Source organism: Erpetoichthys calabaricus, chromosome 1 (genome assembly GCF_900747795.2).
Source record: "Erpetoichthys calabaricus chromosome 1, fErpCal1.3, whole genome shotgun sequence".
Classification (NCBI taxonomy): Eukaryota; Metazoa; Chordata; class Cladistia; order Polypteriformes; family Polypteridae; genus Erpetoichthys; species Erpetoichthys calabaricus.
Window position 1 is genome coordinate 12,203,138 of NC_041394.2, and position 16,395 is coordinate 12,219,532.

The window sequence follows — 16,395 nt, forward strand, 5'->3', positions numbered from 1 at the left end:
AAGTTTAATGCTGACCACCCTCTGTGGACATTTGGGGTACCCCAACCCAACCCACACACACTCCTGAGGCTCCAAATGCACTTCAACCACCACTAAAACTGTGGTCTTAATTCCAAAAAATCAATGGGGAGCCAAACCTACCAGAGCACACGTCAATGCCTCACTAGTGGTCCTGAAGATTTTACAGACTTATATAGGCCTGGGGGTGGGGCTACAGCTGCACTATTAGGGGGCCCCTCCCACTCAGAGTCATTTGTGGAATGCAGAGCTCAGTGTAGCTGTGAGGCGTTTTGCTGACACTCACCCAACCAGCCCTGCATATCTTCTGGGTAACATGGTGGCTACTATTGTAAGTCTTGATGTTGCTGCGGTAGCCACAGTAGCGTGAAGCTTAGTGCTACATCTTACCTTATTATATTTTCCTTCTTCTTCTTTGAATGTTATTATTGTCATCATTTTGGTCAAGCCCTATACTTATTATCAGAAAGGTACAAAACGTCATCATGAGTAACTTGCAGCTCGGGGTGTTGAAAAATCATTTATTCTGAAATGTCATCTCCTACTCCTCGCAAGTCCTACTCTGAGGGAGGACAAATTCTTATCCCAGTCAGACTTTTAGTGCAATTCCAGGGAGTAACTCCGAGACGCTTGATAAATTTGACACAGATGTCCCGAGTTTTAGGAATCTTTCTTAAAAAACATCTAAAAGCTCATACAGTGTGATCAGTCATGACCGGGTGGGAGACAGGCAAGGGCAGGGTGGCATACCATCACCATCACCATCGTAAAAGGGTTTTATTATGGTTTTGAACTGCACACTCCCCTCTTTGTTCTGTCACAGATGAAGTGACATGTCAGGCCACAGGATCTGAAAATGCAGGAATCATGAGAAAGGTCCAAAAGTCAAAAACTGGGGGATCAAAAAAATGAAGACGTTAACCAAAATTCAAGACGTTTTAAGTGGTAAACCTCAGAGATGTTTTAACCTTTTAACCGCCAACTCCCTAAATATTCCCCACGCCAGGCGAAATCTGAACAATTTTCGTTTTTTTACTTTTTTACATTTTTTTTACATTTTTTACATTTATTCAAGCAGTATTGACCACTAAATGTTGTGCAAGTTCTAGAAATGGGCAAACACATAATAAAACACAAAATGTCCCTTTTCTCAGGCTTCCACAACAATAAACTTTCATCAACTGTAACTGACGGTCCTGGCATGTAGGGCAACTGAAATGCTTCAAATAAATGATCAATCAAAGGATGTAGCTTGAACAAGCGGTCGCGGTTTGGATCTTTCTTATCTGGCTCATTTCTGTTGTCATTCAAATGAAAGAATTTCAGCAGCAAAGAGAATCGGTTACGTGTCATGATAGCTGCAAAAATAGGTGTTGCATACATAGGATCTGTAGACCAGTACATCTCAATATCTGGTTTTCTGATTATTCCCATCAACATCAAAATCCCAATGAATTTTTTCATTTCGTTTTCATCAGTGTCTACCCAAGCACGAACACGGGAATGTGGAGGTGAATTGGGATTTTTCTCAATAAACTGTGCTGCATACAGATTTGTCTGATGAGCAAAATGTCTGATCAAATCAGGTGACACAAACAGCTCATAAAACTGCTCAGCAGTGTAATTGTTTACATCAACAATAAAGCCACACGTTGCCTCAAACGGATGCAGAAAAGGTAGTTCACCTCGGGCAGCAGTCCAGTTGAGATGCTGGGGATACACCCACTCATCGCCGTCATCCGATGCGTCTTCATTCACAGTATCATGCAGCGCACGTTGCTGATCATCATTGTCACTAAAATCTTCTTCAGAACTGCTACAATCATGATCAGAATTATTGTCCAAAATCCCCTGCAAAACCTCACTTGAAGTCAGTTTACGTTTCGCCATATTCACAGCTTTCACTATCGAATCGCAGAGTTGTCGAAATACAACGTAGTAATAATACCCACGCCAAACTGTCAGTTATACTACGCGCCAGGCATTCACATAACCACAGGCAAATGTGCCGGATAATTCCGGCAGTAAGGCGTCAGCATTAAAGCTACAATGCCGGATATATCCGGCAGAGGGCGGTTAAGGGGTTAACCACACTCTCTCAGAACCGTTTCAGTGTTCACAATCTTGGAAAACCAGCAAACACATGAAACTGACAATTACGGTATACCATCACAACAATGATGTCACCTGTCATACATTTCTCCTAGACTTTGCGTAACAATGCTAACTGGCTACAAAATAACATTGTGATCTTAATACGATGGGTCAGTTTTCATACATTTTTCTTGAGCTGTATAAATTTTTTTGATAAACCAAATTATTTTCCATTCATTTTCTTTCTAAACTTATGTTTGAGTCTAGCCGCCTGGTTGTTATGATGTGGCACTGGGTTACTAGGGGAAGTGTCCTAGAAGCGGTGTCACAGGACACATAATTCCGGCGAATGCATTCTTGTAACACTTTGTCCAAGTTTGTGGACATTTCAAGAAACTCTCTTGCAAAAGTTCACAAACTGAGGACCACTAAAGACTTTCAAGAGCAGCCCGGTGGCATGGTGGTATCTCTGCTGCCTCACAGTATGGAGACCAAAGATCTTGTCCCGGGTCCTCCCTGTGTGGAGTTTGCACGTTCTCCCTTTGTCTGCGTGGGATTCCTCTGTGTGCTCTGGTTTCCTCCTATTCTCCAAAGACATGCAACTTATGCTAAATTGGCCCTAGTGTGTGGTTGGTGTGTGTGTGTGTGTATGTGAGATTGTCTGGCACCCTGTCCAGGGTTTGTTCCTACTTTGTGTCCTATGCTAGCGGGGATAGGCTCCAGCACCCCCCGTGACCCTGTTCTGGACAGAGCGGTTTAGAAAATGACTGACTGACTAAAGATTTGCAATAATGGCCACTAGAGGGCAGTATTATTTGCTTTACTTCTGAAATAAGGCTCAAAAACAGATTTGTGAGAGATGGCCACAAGATGGCAGTAGCTGTACAATAAGATCAAACATTTATTATTACAAGATAGCAGTAGACATCCATTCTTAATCTGTCTTATTCAGATCAGGTCTGTTGGAAGCCAGGCCCACCCTTACTGCTGAAACTAACATTTTAGTAGACATTAACTAGAGGGTAATAGCTGTATATTTATTAACTTCCATAATTAGAAGCCACTAGACATTTACAGTAATGACCACTGAAGAACAGCATCTCTTCATTTACTCCTTAAACTGGCATTTGTAATCATCAATCAATAAAGGGAAATACCAGTACAAGAAGTTCAATAAGTGATGGTCACTGAAAAGTTGAAATAATGGACAGTAGAGGGCAGCACATGCTCCTTTACTACTGGAATTAGGCTCTGTTAAAGTTGAGCCACTAGAGGGCAATAGCTTTACCTTAATTTCAATTGGGAGCCACTAGAGGTTTATAATTCTGGTCACTAGAGGGCAGCACTTGTTCTGTTACTACTAATGAGATGTGTGAAAGACGGCCACTAGAAAGCCATACTTGTGCATTAACACCAAGAATTCGGTACCACTAGAAGGCAGCACTTGTACCCATTCATTCATTCGTTTATTTACAATGCCTCATTCAGTTCTGGGTCACTGGAAGCTATGTGTGCCCACACTGCTGAAACTGGCATCTCCTAAAGATCTTTAGTAGGCAAGAGTTATAAATTACATTCAATAATTGAGGGCTGCTAAAGGTTTGTAATGATGACCAGTAGAGGAAAGCAGCTGTTGAAATTGGGACCTCTAAGAGATTTCCAATTAGCCACTAGAGGGCAATAGCTTTCTATTAAGATTAATTCAATAGAGTGAAGCTGCTGGCAAGACAGTCTGAAGCCTCGGAGAGATTCAACAACCTGAGACATTCTGAGGCCCATAAGACGACGCCCCTGACAGTTGCATCTAATTGACTCCGCCCACTTTACAGGAGCCACTCCCCTGTTTCACCAGTGTACTGACACCTATAAGACACGCCCCTCACACTGATTTCAGTTCATTTTAGGTTCCTGCTCTCAAACCAGTGGACTCTGTAGTTTTGAGGCCTGAGTATTCAAAATTTATGAAACTTCTAAACTATCAAGGTCTCTCAGTTCTGCATCTGAAGCAAAACCACAGAATGGATGTGTCTTTTGTTACTGGTTTTATATATATATATATATATATATATATATATATATATATATATATATATATGTATATATGTATGCTTTCAGAAGTCAACGTAACTTGTGTGAAAAAATTAAATGGATCAATTTTCCAAATAAAGCAACAAATCGTATTTAAAGTATCTATTGAATCCAACTAGTAAATCATTTAATTGTACATTTAGCTGGACAATTGGTAAAAATAAACATTGTTGTGTTTCTCACATGAATACAAAGAGTCTCCTGGCCTCATAGAGTCTGAAGTGCTGTCGGAGGCTTTCAACTGTCCGGGCTGCAGCAGGATACTTCTCAATTAACTGGAAGCCACTGGAGATACATAGTAATGGACATTACAGGGCAGTGCTTGTTCCTTTATAGATAATACAATTATACTGGAAGTACTCCTGGGTCCCACTTAAAAGAAGCTCCTCAACCTCAGCCAGACAAGTCAGAGTTGGGAGTGGACAAGGGTGAAGCTCACCGGAAGAAGATTTGAGGAGGAAAAGAAAGAGAAAAAGAAAAGAAATTATCTGTGAATTGCAGAAGAAGAATAACATTTATTTGAAGCTGTGTCAAGAGTTTGGGGCAGAGAGGCGCCCCCTATAGGTCAAAGCTTAGAGGGTCCTCATGTGTACAGAGTGCAGGGAAATTCTGAGCTGTATGTGCTAATCAACATGGAACACGCCGGCACTTGGTGGGTCCGAGTTCAGTAAAGTGCAACAGCCTTAGCTTGAAAAGTCTAAGAACACATGCGGACAAGATAGATAGATAGATAGATAGATAGATAGATAGATAGATAGATAGATAGATAGATAGATAGATAGATAGATAGATAGATAGATAGATAGATAGATAGACTGAAAGGCACTATATAATAGATAGATAGATAGATAGATAGATAGATAGATAGATAGATAGATAGATAGATAGATAGATAGATAGATAGATAGATAGATAGATAGATAGATAGATAGATAGATAGATAGATAGAAAGGCACTATATAATAGATAGATAGATAGATAGATAGATAGATAGATAGATAGATAGATAGATAGATAGATAGATAGATAGAAAGGCACTATATAATAGATAGATAGATAGATAGATAGATAGATAGATAGATAGATAGATAGATAGATAGATAGATAGATAGATAGATAGATAGATAGATAGACAGACTGAAAGGCACTATATAATAGATAGATAGATAGATAGATAGATAGATAGATAGATAGATAGATAGATAGATAGATAGATAGATAGATAGATAGATAGATAGATAGATAGATGTGAAAGGCACTATATAATAGATAGACAGATAGATAGATAGATAGATAGATAGATAGATAGATAGATAGATAGATAGATAGATAGATAGATAGATAGATAGATAGATAGATGTGAAAGGCACTATATGATAGATAGATAGATAGATAGATAGATAGATAGATAGATAGATAGATAGATAGATAGATAGATAGATAGACTGAAAGGCACTATATAATAGATAGATAGATAGATAGATAGATAGATAGATAGATAGATAGATAGATAGATAGATAGATAGATAGATAGATAGATAGATAGAAAGGCACTATATAATAGATAGATAGATAGATAGATAGATAGATAGATAGATAGATAGATAGATAGATAGATAGATAGATAGATAGATAGATAGATAGATAGATAGATAGAATTGCTGAGATTGGCCTCTCCTAGAGACTTGTACTTGATCGCCACTAGAGGGCAGTAGCAGAGCACTCCATTTTGGGACTGAGACCCCTTTCTGGTGGTGTCTTTAGAGGTTAATTAGGTGGTCTGTCCAGAGTGTGTGACAGACCTTCCCTACACGGGTGGCCACAGTTTTGTACCCAAACTGTCCCTAAGTGTACAGTCCACCCTCGTGAATGGCAGTCCCCACTTTGGGGGCTATAGAAGGTCATTTTCCCTCTACTGGCACACTGACCTCTTATCTGTGGCTGTGCTGACGTCTTGAGTGCGTCGCCTTTATTTTGTTTCTAACCATCTTGACTTTCCTGTTTGGATTTACTCATTGCAGTCATCATTGTTACTCTGCGGCCATTTGTGTTATCACATTTAAAGTCACCATACAAATGGGCGACTAATTGATTGACATGAACAATGAAGGGTCTGCCAGTTCAAAGAGGCCGAACTGTAAAACGTCGGACTCCCTTTGAAACCCCCCCCCCCCCCCAACTTCCTGGGTTGTCCCCAAGCCTTAGAAGACCAAGTAATCCCCGGTACTTTGCTGTGCAGCCGGGCACATCGGTGCTGACATTTGCACTGACCCGTGCCGTGTGGCACTCCGCTTGTGGGGTTGAGACGAAAACAAACGTCACAGGAGATTTGAGAAGCCATTCAGAGAACAGGAGCTGAGCGACGCGGCAAAGCGAGGGCTCACAGACACAAACAGGGCCCGCTTTGTTGTGGCGCCGTGTTGACTTTCCTTCAGTCATCCAAAAGAAAACATGGAGGCTTGTCTTGATTGTAAGATACTGCGGCTGCAGGGTGAGCCGGCGGAGATCAAAAGCAGACGGGTGCGTCCGTAGAAAGCGCCTCCTGAAGAAAGCGGCCTGTCAGATTGAGGTAGAAACAGAAAATGAGTGGAGGGAAGGATCATCCAATGTGGCCACTGACATTTCTATTATTGCTAAAAAAAAGAGAGATCTTCTTCTTCTCGCTTGTTTCCTTTTTGTTTGTCCTGAGAGATCCCCTCGCTGTTCTTCATGCACCACCAGACATGAGGCGGTGTCTATCTAGAAAGCCCAGTTACAGGGGCATCTGTTCACCCCAGCCAGCTATGGTCAGGGCCGTCTTAACAGCATTGTAGGCCCTGCAGTGCACTGGGACCCTTATATACACGGCCACTCACAGGAGTAAAAATGTAAATGGCCGATAAAACGAAACACGTAAACTGCTCACAAAAATTAAAGGACCACTTTGAAAACCCATCAGATCTCAATGAGAAAATAAATCCTGCTGGCCATCTCTACTGCTATGGACTGGTAATGTGTTAGGAATGAAAGGACGGCACATCGTGTGATGGAAATGAAAATGATCAACCAACAGAGGAATTAACTCAAAAACACCCCGAAAATCAAAGGGAACAAAATGATGAGGTAGGCAGGTGAGTCCATTTGGCCGAAATTTCACTACAGCAACTCCAAATCGTACTCAGTTTGTATGCCCCCCATGCCTGACAACATCCTAATGAGACAACGGATGGTGTCCTGGGGATCTCCTCCTATATCTGGACCAGGGCATCACTGAGCTCCTGGACAGTCAGATGGACCCAAACATAATGTCCCACCCAGAGGTGTTCTATTGGATTGAGGTCAGGTGAGTGAGTGTGGGGGCCAGTCAATGGGATCAAGTCCTTCATCCTCTCGCCACATGAGGCTGGGCATTTTCGTGCACCAAGAGGAACCCAGGAGCCACTGCACCAGCATAGGTTCTGACAATGGGTCTGATGATTTCATCCCGATACCTAATGACAGTCAAGGTGGCGTTGTCCAGCCTGTAGAGGTCTGTGCGCCCCTCCATGAATATGCCTCCCCAGACCATCACTAACCCACCACCAAACCAGTCATGCTGAACGATGTCACAGGCAGCAAAACATTGTCCACGGCTTCTCCAGACCCTTTCACGTCTGTCACATGTGCTCAGGGTGAGCCTGCTCTCACCTGTGAAAAGCACAGGTCACCAGTGGTGGACCTACCAATTCTGGTATTCTATGGCAAATGCCAATCAAGCTCCATGCGCCCACTAGAGGACATTGTCGGGCCCTCAGGCCACCACCCTCATGAAGTCTGTTTCTGATTGTTTGATCAGAGACGTTCACACCAGTGGCCTGCCTGCCTGCTGGAGGTCATTTTGTAGGCTCTGCCAGTGCTCCTCATGTTCCTCCATTGATACCAGTGGGTCCTGCTGACCTTCTACAAGGGGCCCTGTCCAGCTCTCCTAGAGGAACTGCCTGTCTCCTGGAATCTCCTCCATGCCATTGAGATTGTGCTGGGAGACACAGCAAACCTTCTGGCAATGACAGGCACGTATTGATGTGCCATCCTGGAGACATTGGACTACCTGTGACACCTCTGTAGTGTCCAGGTATGGCCTCATGCCACCAGTAGTGACACTGACCGCATCCAAATGCAAAATGAGATGAAGAGGGGAAAATGTCAGTGGCCTCCCTCCAGCTGTTAAACCATTCATTTCTGTCTCATTGTTGCTCCTCTAGTGCACCAAAGCAGCAGAAACTGATGAACAAGCCCCTCTGCTACTTCACTGACCTGATCAATAGCCCACAAGTGTCATTGACTCGATGCTACACTCTCATTACAAAGGGTACCTTTCATTTTTTTCAGCAGTTTATATAATTTCAGTTACCAACTGACTTAACAGAGGTGAGTTAGGGTTCTTCCATTTGAGTAAGACAAGTCTACGTTCTGATAGTGAAGTGAAGGCCATTCCAGTTTGTTTGTCCTTCTCCACACACACTTCTTGCCAAACCAAATGTCTCACTTAGTTTGAATAAGATGAGCGCCAGGAAGATCTCCTCTAATGACAATCTGACCATTTGAGGTCTGCTCTCGGTAAAACATTTCATGGGGTGCATTTACTTCTTCACAGGTATACAAAAGAAAGTTTCTTTAACAAAAATATTAATGGGCAGGCCTAGCAGTCTGATGGGATGAGTAGTGAAAATGATGGGTCGTCTCTGGGGGACCCGCCTGCATTGATTTTCACTCGGCCTGCGCCCGTGTTTAGGAAATAAGAGACTTTGGTTTGTAAGAAGGGACACCACACGAACAGATAGACCCACAAATGGACAAACATACCCAAAAACAGACTGACATACATACTTACATACATACATACATACTGACATACATACATACAGACTGGCATACATACATACACACATATATACATACAGACTGGCATACACACATACATACATACAGACTGGCATACACACATACATACATACATACATACATACATACATACATACATACATACATACATACATACAGACAGACAGACAGACAGACAGACAGACAGACAGACAGACAGACAGACAGACTGGCATACATACATACACACATACACACATACACACATACATACATACATACATACATACATACATACATACATACATACATACATACAGACAGACAGACAGACAGACAGACTGGCATACATACATACACACATACATACATACAGACTGGCATACACACATACACACATACATACACACATACATACATACATACATACATACATACAGACAGACAGACAGACAGACAGACAGACAGACAGACAGGCATACAGACTGGCATACACACATACACACATACATACACACATACATACACACATACATACATACATACATACATACATACATACATACATACATACATACAGACAGACAGACAGACAGACTGACATCCATCCATACATACAGACTGACATCCATCCATACATACATACATACATACATACATACATACATACGGATGGACGGACGGACGGACAGACAGACAGATGGTGTGAGAAAATAATTTAGAAGAAACAATAGCCAAGTATTTTGGTTTGCAGAGTACTTTGAAATAAATAAGATTTGGTTTTGGAAAACTACTAAGATGGTCATGTAAAGAAAGGATGTGCCCGAGGAAAGGCTGATGTAATGCACAAAATATAGTGAAAAACGATTAAGAAATCAGCAGAGGTCCTTTATAAAAAACTGGATTGTCCTAACATACACAGAAATTTAATTTCAAAGATAATAGTTAATCCTAAAGATATAGGAAGAACAGGAGAGTAACAAAAAGAGACTTTTATTTCCTAAGCGATCTGATGTGTAAGCCAAGGAGCCAGCCAGAGTAAAACGTGTGCATTGCTATGGACGCTGTGTGTGAATTCAGTGTCCACTCTTTGTGTTTTGATCATTCTGACCAGGCTGTAACAGACGGCCATGCTGGATGCTCCGTCTAAGGCCTTTGCTGAGGAGTAAATAAAGAAGCAATGAGCAGATTTTCTCCTGCCTGATTACTAACTCCAGAAGGTTTTATTAAACTTGTCCCAGTAGAGGAAACGTTTCTTCCTTTAATTAATGTGCTTGATTTCTACCACAACAGACAGATGGACAAGCAGACAGACTAACATACAGACATACAGATGGACAAATATAAAGACATTGAGACATATAGACAGACAAGAGGACAAGCATACAGACAGGTAGGCAGACAGACAGACAGATAAACACACAGGCATTGTGACACAGACAGACAGACAGACAGACAGACAGACAGACAGACAGACAGACAGACAGACAGACAAAAGGACAGAGAGAAGAACAAACAGACTGGCAGACAGACAGACAGATGGACAAATGCATAGGCATTTAGACATACAGACAGACAAGAGGACAAGCATACAGACAGGCTGGCAGACGAACAGACAGATGAACACACAGGCATTTAGACACACACAGACAGACAAATTAACAGATGGACTAACATACAGACATACAAAAAGGACAGAGAGAAGAACAAATGGATGGACAGACAGACAGACAGACAGACAGACAGACAGACAGACAGACAGACAGACAGACAGACAGACAGACAGATGGACAAGCATACAGACAGGCAGACAGACAAACAGATGAACTAATATACAGACATAGAGAAGGACAGACAGAAGAACAAACACACTGGCATATAGACAGACAGACAGACAGACAGATGGATGAACACCCAGGCATTCAGACAGACAGACAGACAGACAGACAGACAGACAGGCTGACTGACTGACTGACTGACTGACTGACTGACTGACTGACTGACTAATCTACAACTTGTGGGGAACAGCCCAGACACAGACAGGTAGACATCGTTGGTTCAGTCCACACACGTTTATCTAACCCTAACTATTTACAATATTGAAGCACACGCAAGCCCAGTACCGCAGCACCAATCACCCCCAAGTCCAGGCCTCTTTCCTCAATGCCTTTCTTCACCGCCTCCACTCCTCTGAGCTCCGTCCTCTTCCACCTGACTCCAGCCCTCGAATGGAGGGAGGCGGCCCCTTTTATACACACCCGGTTGTGCTCCAGGTGCCTCCTGATGAGCTTCTGCCGCCCCTTCCTGGTGTGGAGGAAGTACCGAAGCACTCCGGGTGTCCCTGGTCTTCAATACACCCCCCCCCACCCCGACCCAGCACTTCAGGGTGTGGCAGAAGTGCTGAGGGCCAGGGCTCCATAGGCATTGGGGCGCCCCCTGGCAGGGACTACGGGCCCTTATAGGGTTGAGCTTCTAAGCTCCGTTCCCGTGGTCACCAAAGCCACCAGGGCAGTTGCCCCCTTGTGGTCTGGAGGAGGCGTAAGCCCTCCTCCAGTCCTTCTGGGCATCCCGGCTGGGTGCCACCCCCAGCCGCTTGCCACAAGCTATATAGACATACAGACGGACAAGAGGACAAGCATACAGACAGACAGACAGAGGAATAGATGGAATAACATACAGATATACAGAAGAACAAACAGACTGGCATACAGACAGACAGACAGCTATATAGACATACAGACAGCCATAGAGAGAGACAGAAGGACAGACAGAACAACAGACAGACTAACATATAGATGGATAACCAGACTGGCATTGAGACAGACAGACAGTCAGACGAACAGATGGACTCACATACAAACATACAGACAGACAGACAGACAGACAGACAGACATACAGATGGACAAGCAGGCCATCAAATAGACAGACTAACATACAGATATGCAGATGGATGAACATACAGATATAGAGAAGGACAGACAGAAGAAACGCACTGCCATATAGACAGACAGACAGACAGACAGAGAGATGGACTAACGTACAGCCATTCTGACATTCTGATGGACAAACGGACAGGTGTACAGACAGACTGAAGGACAGACTGACCAACAGACAGATTGACATACAGATATACAGATGGATGACTGAACTGGCAGTGAGACAGACACACCAGATGAACAGATGGACTAACATACAGACAGACCAACATATGACCGGATGAGCAGACCGCCATTAAGACAGACACACATACAGATGGACAAGCAGGTCATCAAATAGACAGACTAACATACAGATATGCAGATGGACGAACATACAGACATAGAGAAGGACAGACAGAAGAAGAAACGCACTGCCATATAGACAGACAGACAGACGGATTAACGTACAGACAGACAAGCATACGACCGGATGAGTGGACTGCCATTGAGACAGACACACATACAGATGGACAGATGGACTAACATACAGACAGACAGACAGACAGACAGATGGACGAATGCCCAGGCATTGAGACACAAAGAGAGACAGACAGACAGTTAGACAAATGGACGGGCATACAGACTGACACTGGTGCCGTGTGTTGTCTCCTGCACCTTTCTTGGCCCGCCTTTGTCCCATTGATGGCCCGACTGTCAGCGGCCCCCCAGGTCTGTTAGCTTGTAGAGTTGCTGAGCGGCGCCGCTCTTTTCTGTAAATAACGTTTATCGTTTTTGTCAGGTGATGTCTGCATTGCGACTTTGAAGCTTTGCCGTTCTGATCCTTTTATTTCCACTTTCAGCGCCATCTTCCATCTGACAGAAGACATGCGAGTCCTGGACAGATGAATGGAGGGACTTCATAAATTGATTGCTTTGATTATTCATTCACATAATGCACTGAGCTCAGGAGCCGCACCTCGACCCACCGCCGTTGTGTATTTGCGTTGTCTTTTACTCGCCTCCCCAATGGTGGCCTTTGTGATGCGGCACTGGGGGGCTCCTGGCCTGATCTTTCTCCTCACTAATCCACCATTTCTATTCTTTACTTGTTTGCCCGAGATGCTCAGGTTCTTTGATTGGTCCATCGATGGCCGTGCCTGCCCAGGTAGCACATGCAGACGCTCAAAAGCTTTCTTCAAGCTGATCTTTGTCTAATCAACTTACTTAAACATTTGTTTTTTCTCTTGAGAAGCTCTCCGTTTGCCTTTCACACGCAGGCATCGGCTGGTGGTGGAGGAGATCGCCACCTCCGTCTGCGTCTTTATGGTCAAACTTTCCCAGCACATCAAAGCTCAGAAGTTTGGTCAGTGGGCTGCTAATGAGCTTTGGAGATTTAAAGGCCGGGAGGATCTCTTTGTGAGTGCTCGGGGATGGGAGCTGCTATCTCAATACAATGGAAGGCAAATAAGAGCAAGAAGACAGACACACCATTGAATGTAAATCAGGGGGTCCTGTTCCCAGGCCAGGGAGCCTGCCTTGTGCACCAGGCAAACCCAGGGTGCTGTTCACACGGACTTGTGATTTAAACATGCACTGTGTGCCCCTGTTTGTCTCAACTGAGTGGTCCAATGGCGAGATGCTAGTACATGAAGAAAGTACAGTGACGCTGGAGCCCACCGGGCAGCTGACCTCCTTCATGGAGGCCTGAAGTCAGCCATGGCATAAGAAACTGGCTTGAGCCAACACCATGAGAACAATGGCAATGTCAGGCCATCGAGGCAATGTGAGGGCATAAAACGTCACCCAGTGAACCCAGTGAACAAGAAGACAAAAAGTCTGAACGTGGAGGAGGTGGCCATTCATTGTGTAAAAGAGAGCCACAGTGTTGGCACACAGGCAGACTGGCACAGACCACATGCTACATGGCAGCAAAGTACTAGAGGAGCAGAAGAAGAGACTCCTGGGAAATGGAAAGGCGCTTTATAGTAAATTTAGATCTGGCAGCATTCAGAGAAAAAACAAATATGGAAAATGGGGCAGAGGGAGAAAAACGCAGCTAATGAAAGACGAACGGCGACAGAGATGGGCGACTTAAAAAGAGATTTAATGATAATAAATATAAATAACTGAAAAGGCGACTTAAACAAATGGTGTGTGCGCCTGAGATAGCAAAGAAAAAATCTCAAAGGAATGACATCAGAATAAAATAAAAAGATCACAGGACTCCCATTCAGAATGTATGCATCATCATCATCATCATCATCATTAGTAGTAGTAGTAGTAGTAACATTCTTAAACCAGTTTATTATTATTATTAATAATAATAAGGTGATAGGGTCATTGATGTCTTTAAACTGCTTTAATATGTATTCATGCTCAATACATGATCTTATTATTACTAGTAGCATTAACAACATTCTAAAACATGTTTTAATATTATATAATAATAATAATAATAATAATAATAATAATAAGGTGATAGGGTCATTGATGTCTTTAAACTGCTTTTATATATATTCATGTTCAATACATTATCTTATTATTACTAGTAGCATTAACAACATTCTAAAACATGTTTTAATATAATAATAATAATAATAATAATAATAATAATAATAATAATAATAATAATAATAATAATAATAATACCTGCGGTGGGTTGGCACCCTGCCCAGGATTGGTTCCCTGCCTTGTGCCCTGTGTTGGCTGGGATTGGCTCCAGCGGACCCCCGTGACCCTGTGTTCGGATTCAGCGGGTTGGAAAATGGATGGATGGATGGATGGATAATAATAATAATAATAATAATAATAATAATAATTAATAATAAGGTGATAGGGTCATTGATGTCTTTAAACTGCTTTTATATATATTCATGTTCAATACATTATCTTATTATTACTAGTAGCATTAACAACATTCTAAAACATGTTTTAATATTATATAATAATAATAATAATAATAAGGTGATAGGGTCATTGATGTCTTTAAACTGCTTTTATATGTATTCATGTTCAATACATTATCTTATTATTACTAGTAGCATTAACAACATTCTAAAACATGTTTTAATATTATATAATAATAATAATAATAATAATAATAATAATAATAATAATAATAATAACATGATAGGGTCATTGATGTCTTTAAACTGCTTTTGTATGTATTCATGTTCAATACATTACCATTATTATTACTAGTAGCAGTAACAACATTCTAAACCCCGTTTAAGTATTATATAATAATAATAAGAAGAAGGACATATTTAATATGAATACATAGAAAAGCAGTTTAAAGACGTCAATGTCCCTATCACATTATTATTATTATTATTATTATTATTATTATTATTATTATTATTATTATCATTATCACACCAGGGTAATTAATGGCTTTTGTATGCATTAATGTTCAATACTTTATTATTATTACTAGTAGTACTAGTAATAGTAGTAGCAATTTGTACACTTTTGTTTTAATATTATTATCCTTTTTAGTAGTAGTAGTAACAACATTTTTAAACTAAGTGTATAATAATAATAATAATAATAATAATAATAATAATAATAATAATAATACCCCAATAAGGCCAGGGTGGCACAGTGGTGCAGTCCCAGGGTTCACTGAAGTCCTCCCGCTGTGCAGTTTGCTTGTTCTCTTCGTGTCTTTGTGGGTTTTCTCCTGGTGCTCCAGTTTTCTCCCACAGACATGCAAGATAAGAGGACTGATGATCCTAATTTGTCCATAATGTGCGTATATATGTGTGTGTGTGTGCGTGTGTGTGTTTGTGTGTGTTTGCCCTGTGATAGACTGGCACCCTGTCCAGGGTTTGTTCCTGCCTTGTGCCCACTGCTAGCTGTGATAGGCTCCATCATCCCACTCAAGGTCCCTGTTCAGGACTGGGCAGATTAGAAAATGTAAATGACACTAGTGTCATTGATGTCTTTAAACTGCTATTGTATACATGAATATTCAATATGTCATTATTATTATTATTATTATTATTATTATTATTATTACATATGCCCCAATTCCTTTATTGAATCTTTTGGCAAACCCTTAACCCGTGTTCACTTTGTTAGAAACAATTTGCAGCCCCAATTCACTTTTTCTGTACCTCATTCACCTTTTGCATTGTGATTCACTTGTGATCCAAAATGGTAAACTCAGGTCGCAGAACTTGTCCAGATGCCACCATTTCCACTCAATGACTGTGGACTGTCCACACTTGTTTCTAATGATGTGATGATTCCAACTGAATTGACTGTGGGCCAGGGCAGAATGGTGGCACGGGTGAGTTTAATGTTGACACCAACAAGAGGAGAAGGAGAAACAGGAATATAATTGCCCAACATGCCTTTGTCAAAGTTCCTGACCAGCATGATGGCAACGTGACACACTCTGCATAGCCACAAGTAATCATGCGGTTCTCCACT